We start from the raw sequence: 11,799 nt of genomic DNA on the forward strand, positions 1-11,799 counted from the left end.
GGAAATACTCTAAGAGAAAAATGGGCAATCAGCTGATTACAAATTTGTTGAAAGTCATTGCAGTGTAAACCAACTTGGAAAATGGATCTCCTACCTCTCAAACATATTCATAGCATGGAAAGGATAAAATACAATGAAAATAATCCTGATGAATCAATGCCTTCGACTTCTAAGGAAGAAATGACACCAGTGCTACAGAAACGCTCCTGATATTAGTAAGAGCCCTTTTATGAGTCCTGTATCGCCCTTATATCAACAATTACAAGAGTTACAAGAAAATTGAAGACCAATATCATGAACATGATACAAATATTAGTGAATCAACTCCATCAATTAAAAAACAAAAAGTATATCATGACCAAATGACATTATTCCAGAAATACCAGGTTGGCTTAATATTTGCTGTCAGTTTAATAAACTAACAAAGAAAAACCATATCATGTCAAGAGATGCAGAAAAAGCATGTGACAAAATTCAACATTCATGATAACTCATCAAACTAGGGATAAAAGGAACATTTTCAACTTGATAAAGGAGAACTATTAAAAACTCACAGCTCATTGGGGTGCCTGGGTGGCTCAGTCAGTTAAGCATCTGACTTCGGCTCAGGTCAAGATCTCACAGTTCGTGGGGTTGAGCCCCGCACCAGGCTCTGTGCTGACAGCTCAGAGCCTGGAGCCTGTTTCAGATTCTGTGTCTCCCTCTCTCTCTGCCCCTCCCCCACTCGTGCTCTGTCTCCCTCTGTCTCAAAAATAAATAAACATTAAAAAAATTTAAAAAAAAACAAAAACTCACAGCTCACTTCATACTTAATGGTCAAAGACTAAATGTTTTCCCCCTAAGATGAGGAACAAAGCAAGGATGCCACTCTTACCAGTTCTATTCAACACTGTACTGGAGTTTCTACCCACACAATTGAGCAAAGAAACAGAAAGAAAAGACATATAATTTGAAAAGGAAGTACAATTATCTTCCATTTGCATATGACATGATCGTCTATGTAGAAAATCCTCAGGATTCTGTATATTAAAAAGCGCCCTTATGTTCTAGAACTAGTGAGTTTAACAAGATCAAATAATAAAGACCAATATACAAAACGTCAACAATATTTCTGTGTATCAGTGTCAAAGTGTCCAGACTAGGCCCAAGATGGAGTCACTTATTCTAAGTCCCATATCAGCAAACCAAAACTTAACTGAGTTTCTATGCTCAGCTCTCCCAGAAAAAGAAGGCCCAAGCCAACCAACTGGCACTTACCTGCTCAGCAGAAGTTTCTTAACCAAGCTCCAAGACTTCCCTTTACTCCATTTAAAGTAATCTTACTTTGGGGCACCTGGGTGGCTCAGTCGATTAATCGTCCGACTTCAGCTCAGGTCATGATCTCACAGTCTGTGAGTTTGAGCCCCACGTCAGGCTCTGTGCTGACAACTCAGAGCCTGGAGCCTGCTTTGGGTTCTGTGTCTCCCTGTCTTTCTGCCCCTCCCCTGCTCATGCTCTCTGTCTCAAAAATAAATAAAAACATTAAAAAATCAAAAAATAAATAAATAAAGTAATCTTACTTTAACCAGTTAAATGCCCAACTTCCTGTTCACTTTGGTCTGTGAAACCCTCTTGCTTTAAGAAGCTCCTTTTGGTTTTCTAGACTGGATTCTTCCCAAATCATGAATTGCTAAATGATAGTCAATTACATCCGGAAATTATGTATCTATGAAATTTCCTTTATCACCAGTAATGAACAGTTTAAAATTGAAATTAAAAAATACCATCAAAAAGATGAAATAGTTGGGCATAAATTCAATAAAATATGTTAGGTGCCTGGACCTAAAATTTATAAAACAATAATGAGGAAAGCAAAGAACTAAATATACAGAGAGATGTACTATGTTCATGGATTGGGAGACTCCATATTGTTAAGATAGCAATTCTCCCCAAATTGATACACAGAATCAATGCAATCCAATCTAAATACAAACAGGCTTTTTTCTTTTTTTCCTTTTGTAACTTGACAATTGGATTATAAAATCCAAATGGAAATGCAAAGGAATTTGAATAAGCCAAAACAATTTGGAAAGGAAATACAAGTTTGAAAGATATACACTAAAGCCACAGAAACAAATACAAGGTGGTACTGTCATAAAGATAAGACATACAGATCAATGGAGCAGGATAAGGAATCCAGAAATAGACCCTTATATATGGTAACTGATTTTCAGCAAAGGCTCCAAGGTAGCTTAATAGGGAAAAGACAGTGTTTGCAAAAACAACAATAACAACAACAACAAAACATATCTATATGCAAAAACCCCCACAAATCTCAAATCTTCTCTCCTACTATATATAATAACTAACTTGAACTAGATGATATACCTCAATGTGAGAGCTAAAGTTATAAAATTTGTATAAGAACTCCTTTGTGACTTGGTTTAAGCAAAGATTTTGTAGATAACACATTAAAAACACTGGCCAGAAAAGAAAAAAAAAATGATAACCTGGACTTTATTAAAATGACAACATTTTTCTCCTTAAAAGACATTAATAAAAACTGCCAAGCCTTGCAAAATAGTATCAGATAAAGGATTTGTTTTTAGAGCACACTTTAAAAAAATATTTTAACACAAGAAGGAAATGAACGATCTAATTTAAAAATGGCAAAAGATTTTACAAGACACCTCAACAAGAAGATATCCAAATGGCAAATAGGCACATTAAAGAACCTCCCATCCTAAGTCATAGGGAAATGCAAACTAAAATCACAATGAGATGCCATTCACTATACATCCACTAGACCAGTTAAAACATGTTACAACACTAAGAGACAAAGCACAAGTGGCCAAGTGAAATGTGTTCACTGCTGGTGGGAATACAAAATGGTACAGCCACTTTAAAAAACAGATTCTTGAGTTCAACTGAGGGAAAATGTCAGAGTAGGAGGGTCTGGACTCACCGTGTCCCACAGACACACCAAGGTAACAACTCCACGTGTTGGAACAAACTCTGAAAACGGACTGCAGCCTGGCAGAACAGGTCTATCACAGCTCGTCCTCGACAGAAGCCCACACCAGAAAAGGAAGGTGGGGTGGAGACACTGTTGGGAACCCCTTTACCACTCCATACCCCCACCCCAAGCAACTGACCAAAACCAGGAGGGGCATCGCCAGGAGGAAGAAGCGGGAGGATCAGACCCCACACTGGGAGACACCACCCCCCCCCAGACCCCCACAATGGGAACAGGCAATAAGGAAGATGAGTTCCCATGAAAACTAGCTTTGAGAGCAAGTGGGGCTTAACTCTAGGAAGTTTAAAAATCAGGGCATCTTAACTTCATAAGTTTTAATTATCAGCAGGTTTTACTCCAGGAGAGTGTGAAGGCAACAGGCAATGGAGTCCTCAGCCTTGAAGAGCCGGCATACTAAATAGCTCTGCCCAAGGCACAGCACAGGAGAAGCAGTGTGAAAAGTCACTGCGGTATTCGTGAAGGACAATGTGCCAGAGGGCAGGGATCTGTAGGGGATTTCTCCAGGAATGAAAGTGCTCTTGGCATCAGTTTTCTTCCCCTGCCCCAGCCTGGAGAGCCAGAAGCTTGAAGGAGCCAATGCTAACACATTCCATCCACCTGGCTGGCAGAGCAGGCCCTCCCCCTCTGGTCCCCTACAGACCCACCCACCCTACCTCTGCCCCACCACACGCAGGGAGCCCGGGCCAGGACCAGCACCACTCCCAAGTGACTCCCACCCTGGGGAGTGAGAGAGATAACCACCCACATCGCGCGCCCCGGTTACCGCAGTCGGGCCCTTTAGCTGGCTGTGCGGGGAGCGAGCCCCGACCTCCGGTGCACCTGCAGCCGTGGCAGCGAGGCTGACTGCAGACGGCCAGGCTCACTGCCCGACCTGCCCACCAGGAAGCCTGCGGCAGTCACCACTGGGCTCCCAACGGTGTGGGGAACAAACACTCCTCAGTCTACCCAACGCAGGCAGAGCGGGTCACTGCCTCAGGCTGGGCTGGAGGTGACGGTGCCCCAGCCACAACAGGCAGATGCCTGCAGCCCACACAGGGAAGCCCCCGGAGCACCTCATTCTGGCGGCTATGGGGGTCTGTGCCCAAGGGCACCACAGGACCTCTTCTACATAAAACTACTACCTCCAAGCCCAGGGGACAGAGCTGACCTACCTAACACATGGAAACAAACACAGACACAAACCGAGGAGGCAGAGGAATAGGCCCCAGATTAAAAAGCAACAAACAATCACAGTAAAACAGCTAAATGAAACAGAGATAAGCAATATACTTGATAAGGAATTAAAAGTAATGGTCATAAAAATTCTCCACGGACTTGAGTAGAGTCGATGAACTCCGTGAGAATGTCAACCAAGAACTAGAAAATCTAAAAAGGAACCAGTCAGGGCTGAAGAATTAATTAACTGAAAGGAAAAATCTACACTAGAGAGAATCAATAGCAGATCAGAGGAGGCAGAACGGATCAGTGCCCTGGAAGACAGGGTGATGGAAAGCAACCAAGCTGAACAGCAAAAGAAAACAGAATAAAAAATCAGACTAGGTTAGTGGAATTCTGTGACATCATCAAGAATAACATTCACATTAAAGGGATCCCAGAAGGAGAAACGAGAGAGAGAGAGAGAGAGAGAGAGAGAGAGAGAGACAGAAGGCGGCAAAAACTTATTTGAAGAAATAATAGCTGACAATTTCCCTAATCTGGGGAGGCAAACAGACATCCAGGTCCAGGAGGCCCAGATGAACCCCAGGAGGTCCACACCAAGACACATAATAATTAAAATAGCAAAAAGTACTGATAAAAAGAGAGTCTTAAAAACAGCAAAAGACAACAGCCACATTCAAGAGAAACCCCAGAAGGCTATCAGCTGATTTTTCAGCCGAAATTTTGCAGGCCAGAAGGGAGTGGCAGGATGTATTTGAAGTGCTGAAAGGAAAAAACCTACAACCAAGAATACCTTACCCAGCAAGGTTATCATGTGGGAGTGAAGGAAAGGTCACTCCCAGAAAAACAAAAGGTAAAGCAGTTCATCACACTAAACCACTTTTTAAAGAAATGTTAATGGGAATTGTTTAAGTTGAAAGAAGAGGCTGTAGCTAGAAGTAAGAAAATTATGAAAGGAAAAATGTTACAGGTAAAAGCAAACATACAATAATGATAATGATAGATTAATCACTAATAAAGCCAGTATGGAGGATAAAACACAAAAACAATAAAATCAATTATGTCTATAAAAATTAGTCAAGGGATACAAAAAAATAAAAAGATGTAAAATATGCCACTATAGACATAAAACATGGAGGAAGGAGTAAAAACTGAGTGCTTTAATGGTGTGTTTGAACTTAAGTGACCATCAACTTAATATAGATAGCTATGGTAAACCCATGGTAACCACAAATCAAAAAACTCTGATACGCAAAAAAAATAAGGAGAAAGTTATCAAAACATACACTAAAGAAAGCCATCAAACCACAAGGAAACAGAGCAAGAGAGCAAAAAAGGACAGAGCACTAAAAACCATAAAACAATCAACAAAATGGCAACAAGTATATACTTGTCAGTAATTACTTGAAATGTAAATGGATGAAATGTTCCAATCAAAAGACACTTGGTGACAAAATGGATAAAAAACCAGATCACCGCCCCTAAAAAAACCCACAAGACCCATGTATATGTTGCCTGCATGAGATCACTTCAAACCTAAAGACACGCACAGGCCGGAAGTGAAGGAATGGAAAGAGATTCTATGCAAAGAGAAGTGGAACAAAAGATGGACTAGCAATACTTTTCCAGACAAGATAAATTTTAAAACAAAGACTTTCGCAAGACAAAGAAAGGCATTACATAAAGATAGAAGGGATCCGTCCGAAAAGACTATATAACAACCGTAAATATCTATGCACTCAACACAGAAGCACCTGAATACATAAAGCAAATATTAATAGACATAAAGGAAAAACAGGCAAGAGTTAAACACCCTATCGAATCAATGAATAGATCACCCAGACAGAAAACCAACAAGGAAACAGTGGCTTTACAAAACACATTAGACCAGACAGATCTAACAGATGAATACAGAACATTCCATCCAAACACAGAAGGATATACATTATTTTCAAGTGCACACGGAGTATTCTCTAATATAGATCACGTTAGGCCACAAAATAAGTCTCAATAAATTTAAGAAGACTGAAATCATATCAAGCATCTTGTTTCCTCACGACAGTATGAAACTAGAAATCAATCACAAGAAAAAAAAAAACAACTAAAAGAACCCACAAAAACATGGAGGCTAAACAATATGCTACTAAACAACCAATGGGTCAACAAATAAATGAAGAGGAAATTTAAAAAAATACATGGACACAAATAACAATGAAAATATAGTGGTCAAAAAACCTTTGAGACACAGTGAAAATAGTTCTAAGAGGGAAGTTTATAATGATACAGGCCTAAATCAAGATCAAGAAAAATCAAACAACCTAACATTACACCTAAAGGAACTAAAAAATATAAGAACAAACGAAGCCCAGAGCTAGTGGAAGGAAAACAAAAAAGAGTGGAAATACATAAAATAGAGATTAAAAGAACAATAGAAAGGATCAGTGAAACTAAACACTGGTTCTTTGAAAAAATAAAGTTAATAAACCTTAGTAAGACTCATCAATAAAAAAAGAGAACTCAAGTAAAATCAGAAATGAAGGAGGAGAAATAATAACTGACATCCCATGACGTACAAAGGATTATAAGAGAATATAATGGAAAATATATGCCAACAAGTTAGACAACCTAGAAAAAAATGAATAAATTCCTAGACACACATAATCTTCTGATCTGAGTCAGGAAGAAGTAGAGGGGCGCCTGGGTGGCTCAAGTGGTTAAGCGTCTGACTTTGGCTCAGGTCATGATTTCAGAGTTCGTGGGTTCGAGCCCCACGTTGGGCTCTGTGCCGACAGCTCAGAGCCTGGAGCCTGTTTCGGATTCTGTGTCTCCCTCTCTCTCTCTGACCCTCCCTGGCTCAAGCTCTGTCCCTCTTGCTCTCAAAAATAAATAAACATTAACAACAACAACAAAAAGAAATTTAAAAAAAGGAAGTAGAAAATCTGAACAAACCAATTACCAACCAGTAATGAAATTGAATCAGTAATAACACAAACACCTAACAAACAAAAGTCCAGGGTCAGATAGCTTCATAGGTGAATTCTACCAAACGTTTAAAGAACAATGAATACCTATTCTTCTGAAACTACTCCAAAAAAAAGGGAGAGAGAGGAAAACTTCCAAATTCATTCTATGAGGCCAGCATCACCCTGATACCAAAACCAGACAGAGACACCACACGGAAAACTATAGGCCAGTATCTCTGATGAACACAGATGCAAAAATAACCAACAAAATATTAGCAAACCGAATCCAACAAGACATTAAAAGGATCATTCACCATGATCAAGTAGGATTTATTCCAAGATGCAAGGGTGGTTCATATTCATAACTCAATTAAGGTGATACATAACTTTAACAAGAGGAAGGATAGAAACTGTATGATCCTCTCAAAAGATGCAGTTAAAGCATCTGGCAAAATACAACATCTTTCACCGTAAAAACTCTCAACAACATAGGCATAGTAGGAACATACCTTATAAAGTTCATAAATGAACACTCCCCAGCTAACATCATCCTCAATGGTGAAAAACTGACAGCTTTTCTTCTAGGATCAGGAACAAGATAAGGGCGTTCACTCTCACCACTTTTATTCAGCATAGTGTTGGGAAGTCTGAGCTGTAGCAACCAGACAAGAAAAATAAATAAATAAATAAATGAATAAATAAATAAATAAATAAATAAATAAGAGGCATCCAAATTCTAAGAAAAGAGTAAAACTGTCACTATTTGCAGATAACATGACACTGTATATAGGAAACCAGAAAGACTGCCAAAAAAAAACGATTAGAACTCATAAATGAGTTCACTAATCTTCCAGGACACAAAATTAACATACAGATATTTGTTGTGTCTCTATACACTAATAATGAAGAAGCAGAAAGATAAATTAAGGAATCAATCTTGTTCACAATTGCACTAAATATAGGAATAAACTTAACCAAGGAGGGGAAAGACCTTTACTCTGAAAACTGTAAGGCACTGATGAAAGAAACTGAGGACAACACAAACAAATGGAAAGATACACCATGCTTGTACATTGGAAGAATATTATTAAAATGTCCATACCACCCAGAGCAATCTACAGATTTATTGCAACCCCTACCAAAACACCTAGAGCATTTTCCACAGAACTAGAACATACAATCCTAAAATTTGTATGGGACCACAAAGGACCCTGAATAGCCAAAGCAATCTTGAGAGAGAACTAAGCTGGCAGTTTCACAATCCCAGATTCCAAAATACACTACAAAGCTATAGTAACCAAAATAGTATGGCAATGGCAGAAAAATGAACATACAGATCAATGGAAGAAGATACACAGCCCAGAAATAAACCCATGCTTATATGGTCAATTAATTTATGACAAAGGAGCTGAGAATATAAAACAGGGAAAAGACAGTTGGGGAAACTGGACAGCCACATTCAAAATAACGAAATGACCACGTTCTTTTTTTTAATTTTTTTAACGTTTATTTATTTTTGAGACAGAGAGAGACAGAGCATGAACGGGGGAGGGTCAGAGAGAGGGAGACACAGAATCTGAAACAGGCTCCAGGCTCTGAGCTGTCAGCACATAGCCCGACGCGGGGCTTGAACTCACGGACCATGAGATCATGACCTGAGCCGAAGTCGGCCACTTAACCAACTGAGCCACCCAGGCGCCCCCGAAATGACCACGTTCTTAAACCACACATAAAAATAAGCTCCAAGTGAATTACAGACTTATTTGTGAGATGTGAAACCATGATATTCCTAGAAGAAAACATAGGTAGTAAGCTCTTAGACATAAGCGTTAGCAATTTATTTATGGATATGTCTCCTCAGGCAAAGGAAACAAAAGCAAGAATAAACTACTGAGACTACAGCAAAATAAAAAGCACGGCAAAGGAAGCTATCAACAAAACAAAAAGGCAACCTACTGAATGGGAGAAGATATTTGCAAATGATAGATACTAATAACAGGTTAACATCCAGAATATATAAAGAACTTATACAACTCAACACCAAAAAACTAAATAATCTGATTTTAAAATGGACAGAAGACCTAACAGACATTTTTCCAAAGAAGACATACAGATGGCCAACAGTCATATAAAAAGATGGTCAGCCTCACTCATCATCAGGGAAATGGAAATCAAAACCACAATGAAATACCACCTTACATGTGTCAGAATAGCTAGAATCAAAGACAAAAAATAATATGCTGACAAGGATGTGGAGAAAAGGGAACCCTCAGGCATTCTCAGTGGGAATGTTAATTTGTGCAAACATTGTGGAGTACAGTGTAGAGGGTCCTCAAAAAAAATAAAAATAGAATTATCATATGATGCCATAATTCCACTACTATTTATTCAAAGAAAATGAAAACATTAATTTGAAAAGATGTATGCACTATTTTTATTGCAGCATTATTTAGAATAGCAAGATGTGATACACACATACACACACACACACACACACACACACTGGAATTTTTTTTTAAGTTTACTTATTTTGAGAAAGAGAGACAGAGAGCTTGCATGTGCACCTGAGTGGGGAAAGGGCAGAGAGAGGGGGAGAGAATCCTAAGCAGCACAGAGCCCAATGTGGGGCTCGATCACAAACTGTGAGATCATAACCTGAGCCGAATTCAAGAGTCAGGTGCTTAAGTGACTGAGCCACCCAGGTGCCACACACACTAGAATATTACTTGGACATAAAAAAAAGTGAAATCTTGCCATTCGTGACAACATGGATGGACCTTGAGATATTATTATATGCTAAGTGAAATAAGTCAAACACTACATAATTCCACTTATATGTGGAATCTAAAAACAAAACAAAAAAATAAACAGTTTCAATACAGAGAAGAAACTGGTGGTTGCTGAAAGGAGGTGGGTGGGGGGTGTGGATCAAAATAGATGGAGATTAAGAGGCACAAACTTCCAGATATAAAATAAATAAGGATATGAAACAGTAGTTGTGGGCAATGGTGACTATTGTATACATTGATAGAATTTTCCAATCAGTATCTTCTGTACCTGAAACTAATGTAACACTGTATGTCAATTATGCTCCAATGATAAATTAAAAAAAAAGAATAAAAAACAGGTTCTTACAAAATCGAGTTTGCCTTAGCAGTTCCCTCTCACAGGTATTTCCCAAGACAAAAGAAAACATATGTCCCCACAAAGACTCTACGTGAGTGTTCACAGCATCTTCATTCAGAATGATCCCAAACTGGAAACAACCGAACGTCCATCAACTGGTGAATGGATAAACAAACCGTGGTAAAGCCATACAATGGAACACTAGTTATTAAAAGAGGAATGAGCTACTGATAAGAGCGACAAGATGAATCTCAAAAGCATTATGCTAAATGAAAGAAGCTAAACCAAGGAAGGCTACATATAGAATCATTCCATTTACATGACATTCTAGCAAAGGCAGAACTGTAGTGATTGAAAGATCAGTGGTTTCCAGGGGCTCAAGGTGAAATGAGTGGATTGACTACAGATGCATAATCTGGGGATGATAGAAATACTATCTAGCTTGAATGTGAAATTGACAAGAATGTATACATTTGTCGAAACTCAAACTGAATACTCAAAATGGGTAGATGTAAATTATAGCTCAAGAAATCTGATTTTTTTTTCTTAAATATATAGTAGATCCTCTGAATGATGTGGGTTTTTTTTTTTTAATACTTGAAGGTACAAGCCCCTAGTCTATTAGGCTTATATATAGATATTTTTTTAATGTTTATTTATTTTGAGAAAGAGCGTGTGCACAAGTGTGTGAGGGGGCAGAGAGTCCCAAACAGGCTCTGCACTCTCAGCACAGAGCCCCACATTGGCCTCGCTCTCATGAACCTCAAGATCATGACCTGAGCTGAAGTCAAGAGTCGGACGCTCAACCGACTGAGCCACCCAGGCTTTTAAAGGTATAGTGTGTTGGGGCGCCTGGGTGGCTCAGTCGGTTGAGCGTCCGACTCTTGATTTCAGCTCAGGTCATGATGCCAGGGTACTGGGATCAAGCCCCGTGTCCAGCTTCGTGCTGAGCATGGAACCTATTTGGAATTCTCTCTCTCTCTCTCTCTCTCTCTCTCTCTCTCTCTCTCTCTCTCTGTCCCTCTACCCCACTTGCACACATGCTCTAAAATACAAACTAATAAAGACCCAGAATGACCAGTGTGATGAGGGCTCATAGCAAAGAATGCTTCTGGGAACACACAGTAATTCAGACCTGAAGGATATGGGAGGCCCAGCAGTTACCTCCACTCCTCTACTCCTCCCCCTGTGGAAGATGAAAGACACATTTTTGCTCTTCTAGCTCCTTGAGCTAAGGGTGCCCCGTGACCTAGTTTCATTTCAAGGAGGCCTGAGGTGACTAACGCTGGGACTTCTGGTTGGGCTTTTGCTTTTCAGATAAAAGGAAAACTTGTTACACTGCCCTTATTCCTTTTAGATTATTTATTAATTTTTTTTAACATTTATTCATTTTTGAGAGACAGAGACAGAGCATGAGTGGGGGAGGGGCAGAGAGAGAGGGCAACACAGAATCCGAAGCAGGCTCCAGACTCCGAGCTGTCAGCACAGAGCCCGACGTGGGGCTCGAACTCACTGACCAACTCCCTGACCCCAAGA

Source organism: Leopardus geoffroyi, chromosome D1 (assembly GCF_018350155.1).
Source record: "Leopardus geoffroyi isolate Oge1 chromosome D1, O.geoffroyi_Oge1_pat1.0, whole genome shotgun sequence".
Taxonomy (NCBI): domain Eukaryota; kingdom Metazoa; phylum Chordata; class Mammalia; order Carnivora; family Felidae; genus Leopardus; species Leopardus geoffroyi.